Source organism: Rhinoderma darwinii, unplaced genomic scaffold, assembly GCF_050947455.1.
Source record: "Rhinoderma darwinii isolate aRhiDar2 unplaced genomic scaffold, aRhiDar2.hap1 Scaffold_742, whole genome shotgun sequence".
NCBI lineage: Eukaryota > Metazoa > Chordata > Amphibia > Anura > Rhinodermatidae > Rhinoderma > Rhinoderma darwinii.
Genome location: NW_027464304.1, coordinates 268,939 through 291,752, shown reverse-complemented (window position 1 = coordinate 291,752; position 22,814 = coordinate 268,939). Strand labels below are relative to the sequence as shown.

The 22,814-nt window shown below is 46.3% G+C and overlaps 11 non-coding genes and 1 pseudogene across 11 annotated transcripts; all 12 read left to right on the top strand.

Moving 5' to 3' along the window:
• The first annotated feature begins 490 nt into the window (after positions 1-490).
• On the top strand, positions 491-681 carry LOC142730183 (U2 spliceosomal RNA). Its single transcript, XR_012878837.1, has one exon. It is a non-coding gene; the product is annotated as a U2 spliceosomal RNA (small nuclear RNA).
• A 1,292-nt stretch (positions 682-1,973) lies between these two features.
• LOC142730182 (U2 spliceosomal RNA) lies at positions 1,974-2,164 on the top strand. Its single transcript, XR_012878836.1, has one exon. It is a non-coding gene; the product is annotated as a U2 spliceosomal RNA (small nuclear RNA).
• Positions 2,165-8,407: 6,243 nt separating this feature from the next.
• LOC142730240 (U2 spliceosomal RNA) lies at positions 8,408-8,586 on the top strand (annotated as a pseudogene).
• A 1,292-nt stretch (positions 8,587-9,878) lies between these two features.
• Positions 9,879-10,069, top strand: LOC142730181 (U2 spliceosomal RNA). Its single transcript, XR_012878835.1, has one exon. It is a non-coding gene; the product is annotated as a U2 spliceosomal RNA (small nuclear RNA).
• Positions 10,070-11,357: 1,288 nt separating this feature from the next.
• Positions 11,358-11,548, top strand: LOC142730180 (U2 spliceosomal RNA). The gene has a single exon (XR_012878834.1). It is a non-coding gene; the product is annotated as a U2 spliceosomal RNA (small nuclear RNA).
• Positions 11,549-12,824: 1,276 nt separating this feature from the next.
• LOC142730179 (U2 spliceosomal RNA) lies at positions 12,825-13,015 on the top strand. Its single transcript, XR_012878833.1, has one exon. It is a non-coding gene; the product is annotated as a U2 spliceosomal RNA (small nuclear RNA).
• A 1,276-nt stretch (positions 13,016-14,291) lies between these two features.
• LOC142730178 (U2 spliceosomal RNA) lies at positions 14,292-14,482 on the top strand. Its single transcript, XR_012878832.1, has one exon. It is a non-coding gene; the product is annotated as a U2 spliceosomal RNA (small nuclear RNA).
• A 1,288-nt stretch (positions 14,483-15,770) lies between these two features.
• On the top strand, positions 15,771-15,961 carry LOC142730177 (U2 spliceosomal RNA). The gene has a single exon (XR_012878831.1). It is a non-coding gene; the product is annotated as a U2 spliceosomal RNA (small nuclear RNA).
• Positions 15,962-17,273: 1,312 nt separating this feature from the next.
• Positions 17,274-17,464, top strand: LOC142730176 (U2 spliceosomal RNA). Its single transcript, XR_012878830.1, has one exon. It is a non-coding gene; the product is annotated as a U2 spliceosomal RNA (small nuclear RNA).
• Positions 17,465-18,752: 1,288 nt separating this feature from the next.
• On the top strand, positions 18,753-18,943 carry LOC142730175 (U2 spliceosomal RNA). Its single transcript, XR_012878829.1, has one exon. It is a non-coding gene; the product is annotated as a U2 spliceosomal RNA (small nuclear RNA).
• A 1,236-nt stretch (positions 18,944-20,179) lies between these two features.
• LOC142730173 (U2 spliceosomal RNA) lies at positions 20,180-20,370 on the top strand. The gene has a single exon (XR_012878828.1). It is a non-coding gene; the product is annotated as a U2 spliceosomal RNA (small nuclear RNA).
• Positions 20,371-21,662: 1,292 nt separating this feature from the next.
• On the top strand, positions 21,663-21,853 carry LOC142730171 (U2 spliceosomal RNA). Its single transcript, XR_012878826.1, has one exon. It is a non-coding gene; the product is annotated as a U2 spliceosomal RNA (small nuclear RNA).
• Positions 21,854-22,814: the final 961 nt, after the last annotated feature.

Genomic DNA, 22,814 nt, shown 5'->3' with positions numbered 1-22,814 from the left:
ATATAAAGTTCAGACGGAACTTTGCACGTGTCATAGTGGAGCCCTCAGGATTCCAGAGCCAGCTTTCTGACATCATAATGGGGCCTCAGAGATAAAAGCCTGGGCCCAGGCAGTGTTGGTCAGTGCTGCTCAGCAGGCAGCACTGGACTGGACTGGATTACAGCTGATACAAGGTGTGAAGGAACAAGGGGTGGCTGTGGGCATGCACTTGCTGCCGCTGCCAGTGTTTATCTGCATGGCAGCAGGGCATTTGGGCGTTGCCAGGAAGGCGTTTTTATGTAGATTCCTCCTCTTTCAGCACTGCATTGTGGTGCAAGCAAAAGAAGCAAATCCTGTCTGGCTTCCTCTCCGGCCTTTATTCACCTCCCGTGTAGCTGTGAGTGTGTGAGCCTGCAGGGCCCCATGGAATTGCCTAGAAGTAGGCTGAATCGCTGCAAGGGCTGAACAGCAGTATCGGGCAGGCTCGGGCAACGCGCGGCCCGTTCGGGTTATCGCTTCTCGGCCTTTTGGCTAAGATCAAGTGTAGTATCTGTTCTTATCAGTTTAATATCTGATACGTCCCCTATCTGGGGACCATATATTAAATGGATTTTTAGAACAGGGAGATGGAAATAGAGCTTGCTCTGTCCACTCCACGCATTGACCTGGTATTGCAGTATTTCCAGGACCGGTGCACCCTTTCCTTATGTGTTGACTAAAAGCAGATTCCAAAAGTGTTTTTTGTCTTTGCTATTGTTTCTGTCTTTCTGAAGGGATCTCCCCTTTTAATCCCATTATTTCAACACCTGTTGGACAATGCATGAGTGATAATGAGCTCATTGATTAAATGCAATTAATGAATAGATTGCCACCTCTTGTTGTGTGTCGTCTGTGTTTCTGTGTTTCCGGCATTTCACATTGGAACACCTCATTCACCTTCCTTGTCTTCTCTCCGCCCTCCCTTTTAGGTAAGTTAAAGAGCTGCACCTGAGCCAGCCACTGATTGATTGATTGATTGATTGATTGATTGATTGATTGATTGATTGATTGATGCAGCACAACAGTCAAATAGTGGAGTGGAGTAGGGGAACAGCAAACAGCCAATAAAGCAGCCCGCCCGCTCGCCTGCCCGCCACAATGGACCTACCTGTGTACACTAGATGGATGTGATGGAATGTACTGTCGTCCCTACATTTCAAGAAGAAGTAAGAATTGCAGTTGCAACAAAGCCTTGCTTGCCTACAAAGAGAGCAGCAATTTGGATTTGTTACTATGTTACCTAGAAGAATAACAAACTGTGCAAGGATGGAGGTTGTAGGAGCAAGGAGAAGTTGTCTGTAAAGTTGGTGGATGCCTATTTTCCATTTTGCAGTCCCTTGTCTCCCTCTTGTGGCCTCCTGGAGGCAACTAGCTGTGCAAAAAAAAGACAGCCTGGCGGCCGGCTGTTGCAGTGTTGCCCTCTCAGGCAACACTGAGTGACTGACTGACTGAGCCTCACCGTCTTATATAAAGTTCAGACGGAACTTTGCACGTGTCATAGTGGAGCCCTCAGGATTCCAGAGCCAGCTTTCTGACATCATAATGGGGCCTCAGAGATAAAAGCCTGGGCCCAGGCAGTGTTGGTCAGTGCTGCTCAGCAGGCAGCACTGGACTGGACTGGATTACAGCTGATACAAGGTGTGAAGGAACAAGGGGTGGCTGTGGGCATGCACTTGCTGCCGCTGCCAGTGTTTATCTGCATGGCAGCAGGGCATTTGGGCGTTGCCAGGAAGGCGTTTTTATGTAGATTCCTCCTCTTTCAGCACTGCATTGTGGTGCAAGCAAAAGAAGCAAATCCTGTCTGGCTTCCTCTCCGGCCTTTATTCACCTCCCGTGTAGCTGTGAGTGTGTGAGCCTGCAGGGCCCCATGGAATTGCCTAGAAGTAGGCTGAATCGCTGCAAGGGCTGAACAGCAGTATCGGGCAGGCTCGGGCAACGCGCGGCCCGTTCGGGTTATCGCTTCTCGGCCTTTTGGCTAAGATCAAGTGTAGTATCTGTTCTTATCAGTTTAATATCTGATACGTCCCCTATCTGGGGACCATATATTAAATGGATTTTTAGAACAGGGAGATGGAAATAGAGCTTGCTCTGTCCACTCCACGCATTGACCTGGTATTGCAGTATTTCCAGGACCGGTGCACCCTTTCCTTATGTGTTGACTAAAAGCAGATTCCAAAAGTGTTTTTTGTCTTTGCTATTGTTTCTGTCTTTCTGAAGGGATCTCCCCTTTTAATCCCATTATTTCAACACCTGTTGGACAATGCATGAGTGATAATGAGCTCATTGATTAAATGCAATTAATGAATAGATTGCCACCTCTTGTTGTGTGTCGTCTGTGTTTCTGTGTTTCCGGCATTTCACATTGGAACACCTCATTCACCTTCCTTGTCTTCTCTCCGCCCTCCCTTTTAGGTAAGTTAAAGAGCTGCACCTGAGCCAGCCACTGATTGATTGATTGATTGATTGATTGATTGATTGATTGATTGATTGATTGATTGATTGATTGATGCAGCACAACAGTCAAATAGTGGAGTGGAGTAGGGGAACAGCAAACAGCCAATAAAGCAGCCCGCCCGCTCGCCTGCCCGCCACAATGGACCTACCTGTGTACACTAGATGGATGTGATGGAATGTACTGTCGTCCCTACATTTCAAGAAGAAGTAAGAATTGCAGTTGCAACAAAGCCTTGCTTGCCTACAAAGAGAGCAGCAATTTGGATTTGTTACTATGTTACCTAGAAGAATAACAAACTGTGCAAGGATGGAGGTTGTAGGAGCAAGGAGAAGTTGTCTGTAAAGTTGGTGGATGCCTATTTTCCATTTTGCAGTCCCTTGTCTCCCTCTTGTGGCCTCCTGGAGGCAACTAGCTGTGCAAAAAAAAGACAGCCTGGCGGCCGGCTGTTGCAGTGTTGCCCTCTCAGGCAACACTGAGTGACTGACTGAGCCTCACCGTCTTATATAAAGTTCAGACGGAACTTTGCACGTGTCATAGTGGAGCCCTCAGGATTCCAGAGCCAGCTTTCTGACATCATAATGGGGCCTCAGAGATAAAAGCCTGGGCCCAGGCAGTGTTGGTCAGTGCTGCTCAGCAGGCAGCACTGGACTGGACTGGATTACAGCTGATACAAGGTGTGAAGGAACAAGGGGTGGCTGTGGGCATGCACTTGCTGCCGCTGCCAGTGTTTATCTGCATGGCAGCAGGGCATTTGGGCGTTGCCAGGAAGGCGTTTTTATGTAGATTCCTCCTCTTTCAGCACTGCATTGTGGTGCAAGCAAAAGAAGCAAATCCTGTCTGGCTTCCTCTCCGGCCTTTATTCACCTCCCGTGTAGCTGTGAGTGTGTGAGCCTGCAGGGCCCCATGGAATTGCCTAGAAGTAGGCTGAATCGCTGCAAGGGCTGAACAGCAGTATCGGGCAGGCTCGGGCAACGCGCGGCCCGTTCGGGTTATCGCTTCTCGGCCTTTTGGCTAAGCTCAAGTGGCTAACCAGAGGCGTCCAGTGCTGAACTCTCGGCCCTGCAGCATCGCCCTTTGGGGCTTAAGCTGCTTGTTGCTATAGGGAGACAGCCAGTGGCAGGAAGGCGATCGACATGGGCGTTATTGTACGTCACGCTAAGGCCGGGGAAACCCGGGTCAAGTACGGCATTCGGATCGAAGTTGATGTTGGATCAGAGAAGACCCTGGACCTACGACACCTGGTGAACAACATCTTGTTTGGAATTCTGAAAGTGGAGCGGAAGAAAATCCTTTGTCTTCAGGAGCATAAGGTTGGTCATTTTACCTTGATATTGACGGATTTACCTGCCTGCCATACTTTCCATTACAATTTGATGCAAAATGTGAACAATCCTGAGCTTGGAGGACTTACTTTTATCCTGCTGTATGATGAAGGAGAAGTCTTCCTGGTTGTTTTTCTCTACAATGCACATGTACCTTTGCAAGATATCACGGCATTCCTGTCTAGACATTGTGCATATGTTAAGTTTGAGAATAAAATCTTGAACACTGAAATGATCTGGAATGGGAAATACAAATTTCGGGTCCGGTTTCGGCAAGATATTGAGGAACCAGGAGGCTTCCATTTCCCTCCATCGAACTTCTCCATTGGAAGAGACAGGGGATATCTGTTTTTTCCCAGGTGTCCTCCCTTCTGCAGGAATTGTAAAGTTTTTGGCCACACAAGGGAAGGATGTCAAAATTCAGGGAAGTGTTCCAGATGTAACCAGGAGGGTCACAAAGCAAAAGAATGTGTCAACCGCATTGTTTGTAATCTCTGCGAGGTGGAAGGGCATACATTCAAAGACTGCCCTCTGCGGAAGAAGTCATATGCAGAGGCAGCCAGGAGCCAAGTGGCTGAGATGATAGCGAGAACTGGACGGTTGGGCGAGGAGGTACCCGCTGACTATCTGGCTTCTTTAAGCACATCTCCAGTAGAAGTACGTGTGGAGGAAGGGGCAGGCATGGAGGTAGCCCCGGTCGAGGAGGATCTTCCTCACCCATCCGATGCCCAGACTGGGCTACAGGGTGAGGGAGAAATTGAGGGCGACGTCCCCGTGACTCCTCCTGTTTCTTGGAGTCTGGATGAAGTGTTTCTGGAAGGAGTTGGAGGTCAAGGGGATTTTACCACTGTAGGCACCCGACCTGCAGACGAAATTCTGGATATGGGGGCTAAGAGAGCCAGGCTGGCCGCGTCACCCCCTGTAACCCCTGGAAGGGAGGAGGAATACCCCTCATCAGTGATTTCGTTTGATGAGCCTTTTCTAGAAGATCAAGGGACCAGTTTCTTCACATTAGGTTGCCAGCCTCCAGAAGGCAAAGGCTGAAGTGCAAATGGACAACCTGCGGTTATCTGGCTATGAAAATTAAAATATGGCATCCAAACCTACATTTGATGTCGTATCCTTAAATGTACGACTGATTCAATCTAAGCCCAGGAGGGCTGCAGTTCTGGATTTTTTAAAAAATTTAGGAGCTGATGTATATTGTTTGCAAGAATGCGGTATTAGGGAACCTGTGCCAGAACAGGAATGGCCATATGGCCAATGTATATGGTCTGGTTCTTCTATAAATAAAAATGATGGGGTAGGAATATTGCTAGGGAATAGGAATTTAAAATTAGAAAGTTATATTGTGGTGGAAGTGGGGAGGTGTATTTTGGCAGAGATAAATGTCAGAGGGTGGAGGGTAAGGGTAATTAATATATATGGAGCAACAAAAAAAGAAGAGAGGTTAGAGCTCCTAGAGAAGTTGTCCTTTTTTTTGCCAGGGAGAATTCCTACGATTTGGGTTGGGGACTTTAACTGTGTGACGGAAGGGGAAAAAATGGATGTATCTGGTAAAAAGTTGTACCAATTAATCAAAGATTTTTCTTTTATAGATGCTGCTGAGGTTCATTTGGGAAAGCCACCACCCGACACTTATAGGTCTGATAGAGGAGGGGTAACATCAAGGATAGATCGGGTGCTTTTCTCAAAAAATGTGGGGTGCATGAGTTTGCGGCAGCGCGATGTGACCTTTTCTGACCATGTGTGTATGTGTGCAACTTTTGAAGGGGATGTTCGTTTAGTGCGTGGTGCAGGGGTATGGAAGTTAAATGTAAGTTTATTAGAGGATGAAAGAATTGTGAAGGCTTTTATATATGCGTATAAAGGATGGAAATCGCGGCAGGAATCTTTTGGGAATGTGTTGGAGTGGTGGGATTGGATGAAGAATGAATGTAAAAGATTCTTTAAAAAATGGGGCTATAAAAAAGCAGCTATGCTAAGAAACCAATATAATGAGTTGAATGTTAGAATAGAATGGTTGAGAAAACTTAGCGAGCTTGGTGTGGATGTGAGTGATTTGATGAGGGACGCAAGGAATGAAAGTAGGCTTTTATTAGAGGAAAAAGGGAAAAAAATTATATATAGATCAAAAGTTGAAAACTTAGACAAAGATGAAAAATGTACAAGATTTTTTTTCAAAAAAATATGTGGTAAAAAGGATGATATGGATGAATTATTGAATGATAGGGGTGAGTGTGTTTCTGGAAAGGATGTGATGAGTGAAGTTGAAGGTTTTTATACCCAGTTGTATGGAGAGAAGTGGTATGATAAGGATTTGATGAATGAGGTTTTGAATGGGTTGGAAAATAAACTTGGAGAGGAAGATTGTGAGTCTCTGTGTGGTGATATTACCATGGATGAAGTGAGAAATGTGGTGATGAGTGCAAGTAAAAATAAAACACCTGGGAAGGATGGGATCCCAATTGAATTATATGTGAGGATGTGGGATATAATTGGTGGGGATTTGCTTGAGGTATGTCAGTATATGTGGAAGCATGGTGTGTTGAGCAAATCTATGAAAGAAGGTGTGGTTGTGCTGATATATAAAAAAGGTGAGAAGAAAAATTTGGCAAATTGGAGGCCAATTACTTTGTTGGATTCTGACTATAAGTGTTTTAGTAAAGTATTGGCCAATAGGATGCGTGAGGTTGTTGCTGAAGTGGTGAATGAAGATCAAGTGTGTGCAGTGCCTGGTAGAAGTATGACTGATAATTTGTTGTTACTAAGGGATATGATTGGGGACTGTATGGATAGAAAGCAGAAATGTATGGTCCTATCTGTGGATTTTGAAAAGGCATTTGATAGGGTGTCGCATGAGTTTATGTTTAGTGTGCTGTGTAAAATGGGTTTTCCGAGAAAGTTTGTGTATGCAGTGAAAGGTTTGTATGGGAACGTAACAAGTGAGTTTCTCGTAAATGGGTTTCTGAGTGGAAAAGTGGGGATAAGGTCAGGTGTCAGGCAGGGTTGTCCTATGTCCCCTGTCCTGTTCATTAGTGTGATTGAAGTGTTGTTGTGTATGGTTAGAAGGGAAAAATTTATGAGGGGGTTATTAATTCCTGGGAGTAATGGTAAGTTTCTGAAAGTATTGGGTTATATGGACGATGTGGTGATTGTTAGTGAAAGAGAGGCGGAGATAAATAGAGCGAGATTGTTGTTGAGGTTGTTTTGTAGTGCGTCTGCGTTTAAAGTGAATTGGGGTAAATGTAGCTTTAAGTGTTTTGGTGATAGGAGTGTGAGAATGGATGGGGTTAATTGTGAGATGGGTGCTATTAAAATATTGGGTGTGCAATTTAATGAGGATTTGAGAGGGAATGAAAGTTGGGATGAATGTGGTATGAGAATAGAACGAAAACTGAACTTTTGGAGACTGAGAAGTTTGACACTGACGGGAAAAATTTTGATAGTTAAATCTGTTATATTACCAATTTTACTTTTTTGTGCAGTTGTTTTCCCTTTTGCTACTCACAAAATTAAGAAGACGGAAAAGATGATTTTTACATTTTTTTGGGGGAGTAGAATGGAAAAATTGAAGAGAGAGTATGTGTATAAGATGTGTGTGAATGGTGGTTTGGATTTTCCAAATGTTGAGGTATTTTTGGCTTTGAATTATATCAAAGTGGTGTCTGTGTTAGTGCAGAGGAATAATAAGACTGGTTTCATGATTAGATACTTGGCTGGTTGGATGTTGTATGGTCTGAATTGGGTAAAGAGAGATGCAAGTGTGCCTGTGGCTTTCAAGTGTCCAGTGTGGTATATGAGGATTGAGGTTTTTGTGAGGAAAAATGACTTGCTTGCTGTGCCAATGAGTGAGTTTAAAAATAAGAATGCGGTGATGAAGAGAATACGTGCGAATGAAATTCCATGTGAAATTGCAGGTTTGAGGTCTAATGAAGTGCAGAGTGTATGGAGTCAATTGAAGGTGAGTGGTATGTCAAACAGACAGCGTGATATTGTATGGATGTCGCTGCATAATATCCTACCTGTTAGGCAAGTGCAGAAAAGAAGGGATCTTATTAGGTCTGAGGTTTGCCCGAGGAATGGATGTGGAGCAAGTGAGAGTGTGAGACATATGTTGTGGGATTGTGACTATTCGTATGAAGTATGGAAAGGGGTGGGTGGTTTGTGTAAAGAACTAGCGGGGTAAAATTTGTTAATTGGAAAGTAGCAATGTTTGGAATGGGTGCAAGTAGTCGTATGAAAGATAGAATTATGTGGTTAATTATGGCATGTGTGATGGAAAGTTTGTGGGATGTGAGAAACTTGTTAGTGTTTAAAAGGAAATTAGTGCCTGTAAATGAGTGTATTAGGATGATTTTGTCTAGACTTTACGTCATGTATTTGTGGGATAGACAGCGTGGTGGTGGCCTAGATTCAGAGGGGATATGGAAGTTCAAAAAATGGAAATTCCTGATACGATGTAGGTAATATTGTTCTGTTTTTTTTTGTGATTGTTTATGTAAATTGAAGAAAAAATAAAGAACAAACCAGAATGATGATAAGTTTGAAGCAACGTGGATTTGATTTTCAAGTTTTGAGAAACATTATAAGTTGCTTATAACTAACTGAAATGGTTTTAAAAAAAAAAAAAAAAAATCTGTTCTTATCAGTTTAATATCTGATACGTCCCCTATCTGGGGACCATATATTAAATGGATTTTTAGAACAGGGAGATGGAAATAGAGCTTGCTCTGTCCACTCCACGCATTGACCTGGTATTGCAGTATTTCCAGGACCGGTGCACCCTTTCCTTATGTGTTGACTAAAAGCAGATTCCAAAAGTGTTTTTTGTCTTTGCTATTGTTTCTGTCTTTCTGAAGGGATCTCCCCTTTTAATCCCATTATTTCAACACCTGTTGGACAATGCATGAGTGATAATGAGCTCATTGATTAAATGCAATTAATGAATAGATTGCCACCTCTTGTTGTGTGTCGTCTGTGTTTCTGTGTTTCCGGCATTTCACATTGGAACACCTCATTCACCTTCCTTGTCTTCTCTCCGCCCTCCCTTTTAGGTAAGTTAAAGAGCTGCACCTGAGCCAGCCACTGATTGATTGATTGATTGATTGATTGATTGATTGATTGATTGATTGATTGATTGACGCAGCACAACAGTCAAATAGTGGAGTGGAGTAGGGGAACAGCAAACAGCCAATAAAGCAGCCCGCCCGCTCGCCTGCCCGCCACAATGGACCTACCTGTGTACACTAGATGGATGTGATGGAATGTACTGTCGTCCCTACATTTCAAGAAGAAGTAAGAATTGCAGTTGCAACAAAGCCTTGCTTGCCTACAAAGAGAGCAGCAATTTGGATTTGTTACTATGTTACCTAGAAGAATAACAAACTGTGCAAGGATGGAGGTTGTAGGAGCAAGGAGAAGTTGTCTGTAAAGTTGGTGGATGCCTATTTTCCATTTTGCAGTCCCTTGTCTCCCTCTTGTGGCCTCCTGGAGGCAACTAGCTGTGCAAAAAAAAGACAGCCTGGCGGCCGGCTGTTGCAGTGTTGCCCTCTCAGGCAACACTGAGTGACTGACTGAGCCTCACCGTCTTATATAAAGTTCAGACGGAACTTTGCACGTGTCATAGTGGAGCCCTCAGGATTCCAGAGCCAGCTTTCTGACATCATAATGGGGCCTCAGAGATAAAAGCCTGGGCCCAGGCAGTGTTGGTCAGTGCTGCTCAGCAGGCAGCACTGGACTGGACTGGATTACAGCTGATACAAGGTGTGAAGGAACAAGGGGTGGCTGTGGGCATGCACTTGCTGCCGCTGCCAGTGTTTATCTGCATGGCAGCAGGGCATTTGGGCGTTGCCAGGAAGGCGTTTTTATGTAGATTCCTCCTCTTTCAGCACTGCATTGTGGTGCAAGCAAAAGAAGCAAATCCTGTCTGGCTTCCTCTCCGGCCTTTATTCACCTCCCGTGTAGCTGTGAGTGTGTGAGCCTGCAGGGCCCCATGGAATTGCCTAGAAGTAGGCTGAATCGCTGCAAGGGCTGAACAGCAGTATCGGGCAGGCTCGGGCAACGCGCGGCCCGTTCGGGTTATCGCTTCTCGGCCTTTTGGCTAAGATCAAGTGTAGTATCTGTTCTTATCAGTTTAATATCTGATACGTCCCCTATCTGGGGACCATATATTAAATGGATTTTTAGAACAGGGAGATGGAAATAGAGCTTGCTCTGTCCACTCCACGCATTGACCTGGTATTGCAGTATTTCCAGGACCGGTGCACCCTTTCCTTATGTGTTGACTAAAAGCAGATTCCAAAAGTGTTTTTTGTCTTTGCTATTGTTTCTGTCTTTCTGAAGGGATCTCCCCTTTTAATCCCATTATTTCAACACCTGTTGGACAATGCATGAGTGATAATGAGCTCATTGATTAAATGCAATTAATGAATAGATTGCCACCTCTTGTTGTGTGTCGTCTGTGTTTCTGTGTTTCCGGCATTTCACATTGGAACACCTCATTCACCTTCCTTGTCTTCTCTCCGCCCTCCCTTTTAGGTAAGTTAAAGAGCTGCACCTGAGCCAGCCACTGATTGATTGATTGATTGATTGATTGATTGATTGATTGATTGATTGATTGATGCAGCACAACAGTCAAATAGTGGAGTGGAGTAGGGGAACAGCAAACAGCCAATAAAGCAGCCCGCCCGCTCGCCTGCCCGCCACAATGGACCTACCTGTGTACACTAGATGGATGTGATGGAATGTACTGTCGTCCCTACATTTCAAGAAGAAGTAAGAATTGCAGTTGCAACAAAGCCTTGCTTGCCTACAAAGAGAGCAGCAATTTGGATTTGTTACTATGTTACCTAGAAGAATAACAAACTGTGCAAGGATGGAGGTTGTAGGAGCAAGGAGAAGTTGTCTGTAAAGTTGGTGGATGCCTATTTTCCATTTTGCAGTCCCTTGTCTCCCTCTTGTGGCCTCCTGGAGGCAACTAGCTGTGCAAAAAAAAGACAGCCTGGCGGCCGGCTGTTGCAGTGTTGCCCTCTCAGGCAACACTGAGTGACTGACTGAGCCTCACCGTCTTATATAAAGTTCAGACGGAACTTTGCACGTGTCATAGTGGAGCCCTCAGGATTCCAGAGCCAGCTTTCTGACATCATAATGGGGCCTCAGAGATAAAAGCCTGGGCCCAGGCAGTGTTGGTCAGTGCTGCTCAGCAGGCAGCACTGGACTGGACTGGATTACAGCTGATACAAGGTGTGAAGGAACAAGGGGTGGCTGTGGGCATGCACTTGCTGCCGCTGCCAGTGTTTATCTGCATGGCAGCAGGGCATTTGGGCGTTGCCAGGAAGGCGTTTTTATGTAGATTCCTCCTCTTTCAGCACTGCATTGTGGTGCAAGCAAAAGAAGCAAATCCTGTCTGGCTTCCTCTCCGGCCTTTATTCACCTCCCGTGTAGCTCTGAGTGTGTGAGCCTGCAGGGCCCCATGGAATTGCCTAGAAGTAGGCTGAATCGCTGCAAGGGCTGAACAGCAGTATCGGGCAGGCTCGGGCAACGCGCGGCCCGTTCGGGTTATCGCTTCTCGGCCTTTTGGCTAAGATCAAGTGTAGTATCTGTTCTTATCAGTTTAATATCTGATACGTCCCCTATCTGGGGACCATATATTAAATGGATTTTTAGAACAGGGAGATGGAAATAGAGCTTGCTCTGTCCACTCCACGCATTGACCTGGTATTGCAGTATTTCCAGGACCGGTGCACCCTTTCCTTATGTGTTGACTAAAAGCAGATTCCAAAAGTGTTTTTTGTCTTTGCTATTGTTTCTGTCTTTCTGAAGGGATCTCCCCTTTTAATCCCATTATTTCAACACCTGTTGGACAATGCATGAGTGATAATGAGCTCATTGATTAAATGCAATTAATGAATAGATTGCCACCTCTTGTTGTGTGTCGTCTGTGTTTCTGTGTTTCCGGCATTTCACATTGGAACACCTCATTCACCTTCCTTGTCTTCTCTCCGCCCTCCCTTTTAGGTAAGTTAAAGAGCTGCACCTGAGCCAGCCACTGATTGATTGATTGATTGATTGATTGATTGATTGATTGATGCAGCACAACAGTCAAATAGTGGAGTGGAGTAGGGGAACAGCAAACAGCCAATAAAGCAGCCCGCCCGCTCGCCTGCCCGCCACAATGGACCTACCTGTGTACACTAGATGGATGTGATGGAATGTACTGTCGTCCCTACATTTCAAGAAGAAGTAAGAATTGCAGTTGCAACAAAGCCTTGCTTGCCTACAAAGAGAGCAGCAATTTGGATTTGTTACTATGTTACCTAGAAGAATAACAAACTGTGCAAGGATGGAGGTTGTAGGAGCAAGGAGAAGTTGTCTGTAAAGTTGGTGGATGCCTATTTTCCATTTTGCAGTCCCTTGTCTCCCTCTTGTGGCCTCCTGGAGGCAACTAGCTGTGCAAAAAAAAGACAGCCTGGCGGCCGGCTGTTGCAGTGTTGCCCTCTCAGGCAACACTGAGTGACTGACTGAGCCTCACCGTCTTATATAAAGTTCAGACGGAACTTTGCACGTGTCATAGTGGAGCCCTCAGGATTCCAGAGCCAGCTTTCTGACATCATAATGGGGCCTCAGAGATAAAAGCCTGGGCCCAGGCAGTGTTGGTCAGTGCTGCTCAGCAGGCAGCACTGGACTGGACTGGATTACAGCTGATACAAGGTGTGAAGGAACAAGGGGTGGCTGTGGGCATGCACTTGCTGCCGCTGCCAGTGTTTATCTGCATGGCAGCAGGGCATTTGGGCGTTGCCAGGAAGGCGTTTTTATGTAGATTCCTCCTCTTTCAGCACTGCATTGTGGCGCAAGCAAAAGAAGCAAATCCTGTCTGGCTTCCTCTCCGGCCTTTATTCACCTCCCGTGTAGCTGTGAGTGTGTGAGCCTGCAGGGCCCCATGGAATTGCCTAGAAGTAGGCTGAATCGCTGCAAGGGCTGAACAGCAGTATCGGGCAGGCTCGGGCAACGCGCGGCCCGTTCGGGTTATCGCTTCTCGGCCTTTTGGCTAAGATCAAGTGTAGTATCTGTTCTTATCAGTTTAATATCTGATACGTCCCCTATCTGGGGACCATATATTAAATGGATTTTTAGAACAGGGAGATGGAAATAGAGCTTGCTCTGTCCACTCCACGCATTGACCTGGTATTGCAGTATTTCCAGGACCGGTGCACCCTTTCCTTATGTGTTGACTAAAAGCAGATTCCAAAAGTGTTTTTTGTCTTTGCTATTGTTTCTGTCTTTCTGAAGGGATCTCCCCTTTTAATCCCATTATTTCAACACCTGTTGGACAATGCATGAGTGATAATGAGCTCATTGATTAAATGCAATTAATGAATAGATTGCCACCTCTTGTTGTGTGTCGTCTGTGTTTCTGTGTTTCCGGCATTTCACATTGGAACACCTCATTCACCTTCCTTGTCTTCTCTCCGCCCTCCCTTTTAGGTAAGTTAAAGAGCTGCACCTGAGCCAGCCACTGATTGATTGATTGATTGATTGATTGATTGATTGATTGATGCAGCACAACAGTCAAATAGTGGAGTGGAGTAGGGGAACAGCAAACAGCCAATAAAGCAGCCCGCCCGCTCGCCTGCCCGCCACAATGGACCTACCTGTGTACACTAGATGGATGTGATGGAATGTACTGTCGTCCCTACATTTCAAGAAGAAGTAAGAATTGCAGTTGCAACAAAGCCTTGCTTGCCTACAAAGAGAGCAGCAATTTGGATTTGTTACTATGTTACCTAGAAGAATAACAAACTGTGCAAGGATGGAGGTTGTAGGAGCAAGGAGAAGTTGTCTGTAAAGTTGGTGGATGCCTATTTTCCATTTTGCAGTCCCTTGTCTCCCTCTTGTGGCCTCCTGGAGGCAACTAGCTGTGCAAAAAAAAGACAGCCTGGCGGCCGGCTGTTGCAGTGTTGCCCTCTCAGGCAACACTGAGTGACTGACTGAGCCTCACCGTCTTATATAAAGTTCAGACGGAACTTTGCACGTGTCATAGTGGAGCCCTCAGGATTCCAGAGCCAGCTTTCTGACATCATAATGGGGCCTCAGAGATAAAAGCCTGGGCCCAGGCAGTGTTGGTCAGTGCTGCTCAGCAGGCAGCACTGGACTGGACTGGATTACAGCTGATACAAGGTGTGAAGGAACAAGGGGTGGCTGTGGGCATGCACTTGCTGCCGCTGCCAGTGTTTATCTGCATGGCAGCAGGGCATTTGGGCGTTGCCAGGAAGGCGTTTTTATGTAGATTCCTCCTCTTTCAGCACTGCATTGTGGTGCAAGCAAAAGAAGCAAATCCTGTCTGGCTTCCTCTCCGGCCTTTATTCACCTCCCGTGTAGCTGTGAGTGTGTGAGCCTGCAGGGCCCCATGGAATTGCCTAGAAGTAGGCTGAATCGCTGCAAGGGCTGAACAGCAGTATCGGGCAGGCTCGGGCAACGCGCGGCCCGTTCGGGTTATCGCTTCTCGGCCTTTTGGCTAAGATCAAGTGTAGTATCTGTTCTTATCAGTTTAATATCTGATACGTCCCCTATCTGGGGACCATATATTAAATGGATTTTTAGAACAGGGAGATGGAAATAGAGCTTGCTCTGTCCACTCCACGCATTGACCTGGTATTGCAGTATTTCCAGGACCGGTGCACCCTTTCCTTATGTGTTGACTAAAAGCAGATTCCAAAAGTGTTTTTTGTCTTTGCTATTGTTTCTGTCTTTCTGAAGGGATCTCCCCTTTTAATCCCATTATTTCAACACCTGTTGGACAATGCATGAGTGATAATGAGCTCATTGATTAAATGCAATTAATGAATAGATTGCCACCTCTTGTTGTGTGTCGTCTGTGTTTCTGTGTTTCCGGCATTTCACATTGGAACACCTCATTCACCTTCCTTGTCTTCTCTCCGCCCTCCCTTTTAGGTAAGTTAAAGAGCTGCACCTGAGCCAGCCACTGATTGATTGATTGATTGATTGATTGATTGATTGATTGATTGATTGATTGATGCAGCACAACAGTCAAATAGTGGAGTGGAGTAGGGGAACAGCAAACAGCCAATAAAGCAGCCCGCCCGCTCGCCTGCCCGCCACAATGGACCTACCTGTGTACACTAGATGGATGTGATGGAATGTACTGTCGTCCCTACATTTCAAGAAGAAGTAAGAATTGCAGTTGCAACAAAGCCTTGCTTGCCTACAAAGAGAGCAGCAATTTGGATTTGTTACTATGTTACCTAGAAGAATAACAAACTGTGCAAGGATGGAGGTTGTAGGAGCAAGGAGAAGTTGTCTGTAAAGTTGGTGGATGCCTATTTTCCATTTTGCAGTCCCTTGTCTCCCTCTTGTGGCCTCCTGGAGGCAACTAGCTGTGCAAAAAAAAGACAGCCTGGCGGCCGGCTGTTGCAGTGTTGCCCTCTCAGGCAACACTGAGTGACTGACTGAGCCTCACCGTCTTATATAAAGTTCAGACGGAACTTTGCACGTGTCATAGTGGAGCCCTCAGGATTCCAGAGCCAGCTTTCTGACATCATAATGGGGCCTCAGAGATAAAAGCCTGGGCCCAGGCAGTGTTGGTCAGTGCTGCTCAGCAGGCAGCACTGGACTGGACTGGATTACAGCTGATACAAGGTGTGAAGGAACAAGGGGTGGCTGTGGGCATGCACTTGCTGCCGCTGCCAGTGTTAATCTGCATGGCAGCAGGGCATTTGGGCGTTGCCAGGAAGGCGTTTTTATGTAGATTCCTCCTCTTTCAGCACTGCATTGTGGTGCAAGCAAAAGAAGCAAATCCTGTCTGGCTTCCTCTCCGGCCTTTATTCACCTCCCGTGTAGCTGTGAGTGTGTGAGCCTGCAGGGCCCCATGGAATTGCCTAGAAGTAGGCTGAATCGCTGCAAGGGCTGAACAGCAGTATCGGGCAGGCTCGGGCAACGCGCGGCCCGTTCGGGTTATCGCTTCTCGGCCTTTTGGCTAAGATCAAGTGTAGTATCTGTTCTTATCAGTTTAATATCTGATACGTCCCCTATCTGGGGACCATATATTAAATGGATTTTTAGAACAGGGAGATGGAAATAGAGCTTGCTCTGTCCACTCCACGCATTGACCTGGTATTGCAGTATTTCCAGGACCGGTGCACCCTTTCCTTATGTGTTGACTAAAAGCAGATTCCAAAAGTGTTTTTTGTCTTTGCTATTGTTTCTGTCTTTCTGAAGGGATCTCCCCTTTTAATCCCATTATTTCAACACCTGTTGGACAATGCATGAGTGATAATGAGCTCATTGATTAAATGCAATTAATGAATAGATTGCCACCTCTTGTTGTGTGTCGTCTGTGTTTCTGTGTTTCCGGCATTTCACATTGGAACACCTCATTCACCTTCCTTGTCTTCTCTCCGCCCTCCCTTTTAGGTAAGTTAAAGAGCTGCACCTGAGCCAGCCACTGATTGATTGATTGATTGATTGATTGATTGATTGATTGATTGATTGATTGATTGATTGATTGATTGATTGATTGATGCAGCACAACAGTCAAATAGTGGAGTGGAGTAGGGGAACAGCAAACAGCCAATAAAGCAGCCCGCCCGCTCGCCTGCCCGCCACAATGGACCTACCTGTGTACACTAGATGGATGTGATGGAATGTACTGTCGTCCCTACATTTCAAGAAGAAGTAAGAATTGCAGTTGCAACAAAGCCTTGCTTGCCTACAAAGAGAGCAGCAATTTGGATTTGTTACTATGTTACCTAGAAGAATAACAAACTGTGCAAGGATGGAGGTTGTAGGAGCAAGGAGAAGTTGTCTGTAAAGTTGGCGGATGCCTATTTTCCATTTTGCAGTCCCTTGTCTCCCTCTTGTGGCCTCGTGGAGGCAACTAGCTGTGCAAAAAAAAGACAGCCTGGCGGCCGGCTGTTGCAGTGTTGCCCTCTCAGGCAACACTGAGTGACTGACTGAGCCTCACCGTCTTATATAAAGTTCAGACGGAACTTTGCACGTGTCATAGTGGAGCCCTCAGGATTCCAGAGCCAGCTTTCTGACATCATAATGGGGCCTCAGAGATAAAAGCCTGGGCCCAGGCAGTGTTGGTCAGTGCTGCTCAGCAGGCAGCACTGGACTGGACTGGATTACAGCTGATACAAGGTGTGAAGGAACAAGGGGTGGCTGTGGGCATGCACTTGCTGCCGCTGCCAGTGTTTATCTGCATGGCAGCAGGGCATTTGGGCGTTGCCAGGAAGGCGTTTTTATGTAGATTCCTCCTCTTTCAGCACTGCATTGTGGTGCAAGCAAAAGAAGCAAATCCTGTCTGGCTTCCTCTCCGGCCTTTATTCACCTCCCGTGTAGCTGTGAGTGTGTGAGCCTGCAGGGCCCCATGGAATTGCCTAGAAGTAGGCTGAATCGCTGCAAGGGCTGAACAGCAGTATCGGGCAGGCTCGGGCAACGCGCGGCCCGTTCGGGTTATCGCTTCTCGGCCTTTTGGCTAAGATCAAGTGTAGTATCTGTTCTTATCAGTTTAATATCTGATACGTCCCCTATCTGGGGACCATATATTAAATGGATTTTTAGAACAGGGAGATGGAAATAGAGCTTGCTCTGTCCACTCCACGCATTGACCTGGTATTGCAGTATTTCCAGGACCGGTGCACCCTTTCCTTATGTGTTGACTAAAAGCAGATTCCAAAAGTGTTTTTTGTCTTTGCTATTGTTTCTGTCTTTCTGAAGGGATCTCCCCTTTTAATCCCATTATTTCAACACCTGTTGGACAATGCATGAGTGATAATGAGCTCATTGATTAAATGCAATACCTCTTGTTGTGTGTCGTCTGTGTTTCTGTGTTTCCGGCATTTCACATTGGAACACCTCATTCACCTTCCTTGTCTTCTCTCCGCCCTCCCTTTTAGGTAAGTTAAAGAGCTGCACCTGAGCCAGCCACTGATTGATTGATTGATTGATTGATTGATTGATTGATTGATTGATTGATTGATTGATTGATTGATTGATGCAGCACAACAGTCAAATAGTGGAGTGGAGTAGGGGAACAGCAAACAGCCAATAAAGCAGCCCGCCCGCTCGCCTGCCCGCCACAATGGACCTACCTGTGTACACTAGATGGATGTGATGGAATGTACTGTCGTCCCTACATTTCAAGAAGAAGTAAGAATTGCAGTTGCAACAAAGCCTTGCTTGCCTACAAAGAGAGCAGCAATTTGGATTTGTTACTATGTTACCTAGAAGAATAACAAACTGTGCAAGGATGGAGGTTGTAGGAGCAAGGAGAAGTTGTCTGTAAAGTTGGTGGATGCCTATTTTCCATTTTGCAGTCCCTTGTCTCCCTCTTGTGGCCTCCTGGAGGCAACTAGCTGTGCAAAAAAAAGACAGCCTGGCGGCCGGCTGTTGCAGTGTTGCCCTCTCAGGCAACACTGAGTGACTGACTGAGCCTCACCGTCTTATATAAAGTTCAGACGGAACTTTGCACGTGTCATAGTGGAGCCCTCAGGATTCCAGAGCCAGCTTTCTGACATCATAATGGGGCCTCAGAGATAAAAGCCTGGGCCCAGGCAGTGTTGGTCAGTGCTGCTCAGCAGGCAGCACTGGACTGGACTGGATTACAGCTGATACAAGGTGTGAAGGAACAAGGGGTGGCTGTGGGCATGCACTTGCTGCCGCTGCCAGTGTTTATCTGCATGGCAGCAGGGCATTTGGGCGTTGCCAGGAAGGCGTTTTTATGTAGATTCCTCCTCTTTCAGCACTGCATTGTGGTGCAAGCAAAAGAAGCAAATCCTGTCTGGCTTCCTCTCCGGCCTTTATTCACCTCCCGTGTAGCTGTGAGTGTGTGAGCCTGCAGGGCCCCATGGAATTGCCTAGAAGTAGGCTGAATCGCTGCAAGGGCTGAACAGCAGTATCGGGCAGGCTCGGGCAACGCGCGGCCCGTTCGGGTTATCGCTTCTCGGCCTTTTGGCTAAGATCAAGTGTAGTATCTGTTCTTATCAGTTTAATATCTGATACGTCCCCTATCTGGGGACCATATATTAAATGGATTTTTAGAACAGGGAGATGGAAATAGAGCTTGCTCTGTCCACTCCACGCATTGACCTGGTATTGCAGTATTTCCAGGACCGGTGCACCCTTTCCTTATGTGTTGACTAAAAGCAGATTCCAAAAGTGTTTTTTGTCTTTGCTATTGTTTCTATCTTTCTGAAGGGATCTCCCCTTTTAATCCCATTATTTCAACACCTGTTGGACAATGCATGAGTGATAATGAGCTCATTGATTAAATGCAATTAATGAATAGATTGCCACCTCTTGTTGTGTGTCGTCTGTGTTTCTGTGTTTCCGGCATTTCACATTGGAACACCTCATTCACCTTCCTTGTCTTCTCTCCGCCCTCCCTTTTAGGTAAGTTAAAGAGCTGCACCTGAGCCAGCCACTGATTGATTGATTGATTGATTGATTGATTGATTGATTGATTGATTGATTGATTGATGCAGCACAACAGTCAAATAGTGGAGTGGAGTAGGGGAACAGCAAACAGCCAATAAAGCAGCCCGCCCGCTCGCCTGCCCGCCACAATGGACCTACCTGTGTACACTAGATGGATGTGATGGAATGTACTGTCGTCCCTACATTTCAAGAAGAAGTAAGAATTGCAGTTGCAACAAAGCCTTGCTTGCCTACAAAGAGAGCAGCAATTTGGATTTGTTACTATGTTACCTAGAAGAATAACAAACTGTGCAAGGATGGAGGTTGTAGGAGCAAGGAGAAGTTGTCTGTAAAGTTGGTGGATGCCTATTTTCCATTTTGCAGTCCCTTGTCTCCCTCTTGTGGCCTCCTGGAGGCAACTAGCTGTGCAAAAAAAAGACAGCCTGGCGGCCCGCTGTTGCAGTGTTGCCCTCTCAGGCAACACTGAGTGACTGACTGAGCCTCACCGTCTTATATAAAGTTCAGACGGAACTTTGCACGTGTCATAGTGGAGCCCTCAGGATTCCAGAGCCAGCTTTCTGACATCATAATGGGGCCTCAGAGATAAAAGCCTGGGCCCAGGCAGTGTTGGTCAGTGCTGCTCAGCAGGCAGCACTGGACTGGACTGTATTACAGCTGATACAAGGTGTGAAGGAACAAGGGGTGGCTGTGGGCATGCACTTGCTGCCGCTGCCAGTGTTTATCTGCATGGCAGCAGGGCATTTGGGCGTTGCCAGGAAGGCGTTTTTATGTAGATTCCTCCTCTTTCAGCACTGCATTGTGGTGTGTAGCTGTGAGTGTGTGAGCCTGCAGGGCCCCATGGAATTGCCTAGAAGTAGGCTGAATCGCTGCAAGGGCTGAACAGCAGTATCGGGCAGGCTCGGGCAACGCGCGGCCCGTTCGGGTTATCGCTTCTCGGCCTTTTGGCTAAGATCAAGTGTAGTATCTGTTCTTATCAGTTTAATATCTGATACGTCCCCTATCTGGGGACCATATATTAAATGGATTTTTAGAACAGGGAGATGGAAATAGAGCTTGCTCTGTCCACTCCACGCATTGACCTGGTATTGCAGTATTTCCAGGACCGGTGCACCCTTTCCTTATGTGTTGACTAAAAGCAGATTCCAAAAGTGTTTTTTGTCTTTGCTATTGTTTCTGTCTTTCTGAAGGGATCTCCCCTTTTAATCCCATTATTTCAACACCTGTTGGACAATGCATGAGTGATAATGAGCTCATTGATTAAATGCAATTAATGAATAGATTGCCACCTCTTGTTGTGTGTCGTCTGTGTTTCTGTGTTTCCGGCATTTCACATTGGAACACCTCATTCACCTTCCTTGTCTTCTCTCCGCCCTCCCTTTTAGGTAAGTTAAAGAGCTGCACCTGAGCCAGCCACTGATTGATTGATTGATTGATTGATTGATTGATTGATTGATTGATTGATTGATTGATGCAGCACAACAGTCAAATAGTGGAGTGGAGTAGGGGAACAGCAAACAGCCAATAAAGCAGCCCGCCCGCTCGCCTGCCCGCCACAATGGACCTACCTGTGTACACTAGATGGATGTGATGGAATGTACTGTCGTCCCTACATTTCAAGAAGAAGTAAGAATTGCAGTTGCAACAAAGCCTTGCTTGCCTACAAAGAGAGCAGCAATTTGGATTTGTTACTATGTTACCTAGAAGAATAACAAACTGTGCAAGGATGGAGGTTGTAGGAGCAAGGAGAAGTTGTCTGTAAAGTTGGTGGATGCCTATTTTCCATTTTGCAGTCCCTTGTCTCCCTCTTGTGGCCTCCTGGAGGCAACTAGCTGTGCAAAAAAAAGACAGCCTGGCGGCCGGCTGTTGCAGTGTTGCCCTCTCAGGCAACACTGAGTGACTGACTGAGCCTCACCGTCTTATATAAAGTTCAGACGGAACTTTGCACGTGTCATAGTGGAGCCCTCAGGATTCCAGAGCCAGCTTTCTGACATCATAATGGGGCCTCAGAGATAAAAGCCTGGGCCCAGGCAGTGTTGGTCAGTGCTGCTCAGCAGGCAGCACTGGACTGGACTGGATTACAGCTGATACAAGGTGTGAAGGAACAAGGGGTGGCTGTGGGCATGCACTTGCTGCCGCTGCCAGTGTTTATCTGCATGGCAGCAGGGCATTTGGGCGTTGCCAGGAAGGCGTTTTTATGTAGATTCCTCCTCTTTCAGCACTGCATTGTGGTGCAAGCAAAAGAAGCAAATCCTGTCTGGCTTCCTCTCCGGCCTTTATTCACCTCCCGTGTAGCTGTGAGTGTGTGAGCCTGCAGGGCCCCATGGAATTGCCTAGAAGTAGGCTGAATCGCTGCAAGGGCTGAACAGCAGTATCGGGCAGGCTCGGGCAACGCGCGGCCCGTTCGGGTTATCGCTTCTCGGCCTTTTGGCTAAGATCAAGTGTAGTATCTGTTCTTATCAGTTTAATATCTGATACGTCCCCTATCTGGGGACCATATATTAAATGGATTTTTAGAACAGGGAGATGGAAATAGAGCTTGCTCTGTCCACTCCACGCATTGACCTGGTATTGCAGTATTTCCAGGACCGGTGCACCCTTTCCTTATGTGTTGACTAAAAGCAGATTCCAAAAGTGTTTTTTGTCTTTGCTATTGTTTCTGTCTTTCTGAAGGGATCTCCCCTTTTAATCCCATTATTTCAACACCTGTTGGACAATGCATGAGTGATAATGAGCTCATTGATTAAATGCAATTAATGAATAGATTGCCACCTCTTGTTGTGTGTCGTCTGTGTTTCTGTGTTTCCGGCATTTCACATTGGAACACCTCATTCACCTTCCTTGTCTTCTCTCCGCCCTCCCTTTTAGGTAAGTTAAAGAGCTGCACCTGAGCCAGCCACTGATTGATTGATTGATTGATTGATTGATTGATTGATTGATTGATGCAGCACAACAGTCAAATAGTGGAGTGGAGTAGGGGAACAGCAAACAGCCAATAAAGCAGCCCGCCCGCTCGCCTGCCCGCCACAATGGACCTACCTGTGTACACTAGATGGATGTGATGGAATGTACTGTCGTCCCTACATTTCAAGAAGAAGTAAGAATTGCAGTTGCAACAAAGCCTTGCTTGCCTACAAAGAGAGCAGCAATTTGGATTTGTTACTATGTTACCTAGAAGAATAACAAACTGTGCAAGGATGGAGGTTGTAGGAGCAAGGAGAAGTTGTCTGTAAAGTTGGTGGATGCCTATTTTCCATTTTGCAGTCCCTTGTCTCCCTCTTGTGGCCTCCTGGAGACAACTAGCTGTGCAAAAAAAAGACAGCCTGGCGGCCGGCTGTTGCAGTGTTGCCCTCTCAGGCAACACTGAGTGACTGACTGAGCCTCACCGTCTTATATAAAGTTCAGACGGAACTTTGCACGTGTCATAGTGGAGCCCTCAGGATTCCAGAGCCAGCTTTCTGACATCATAATGGGGCCTCAGAGATAAAAGCCTGGGCCCAGGCAGTGTTGGTCAGTGCTGCTCAGCAGGCAGCACTGGACTGGACTGGATTACAGCTGATACA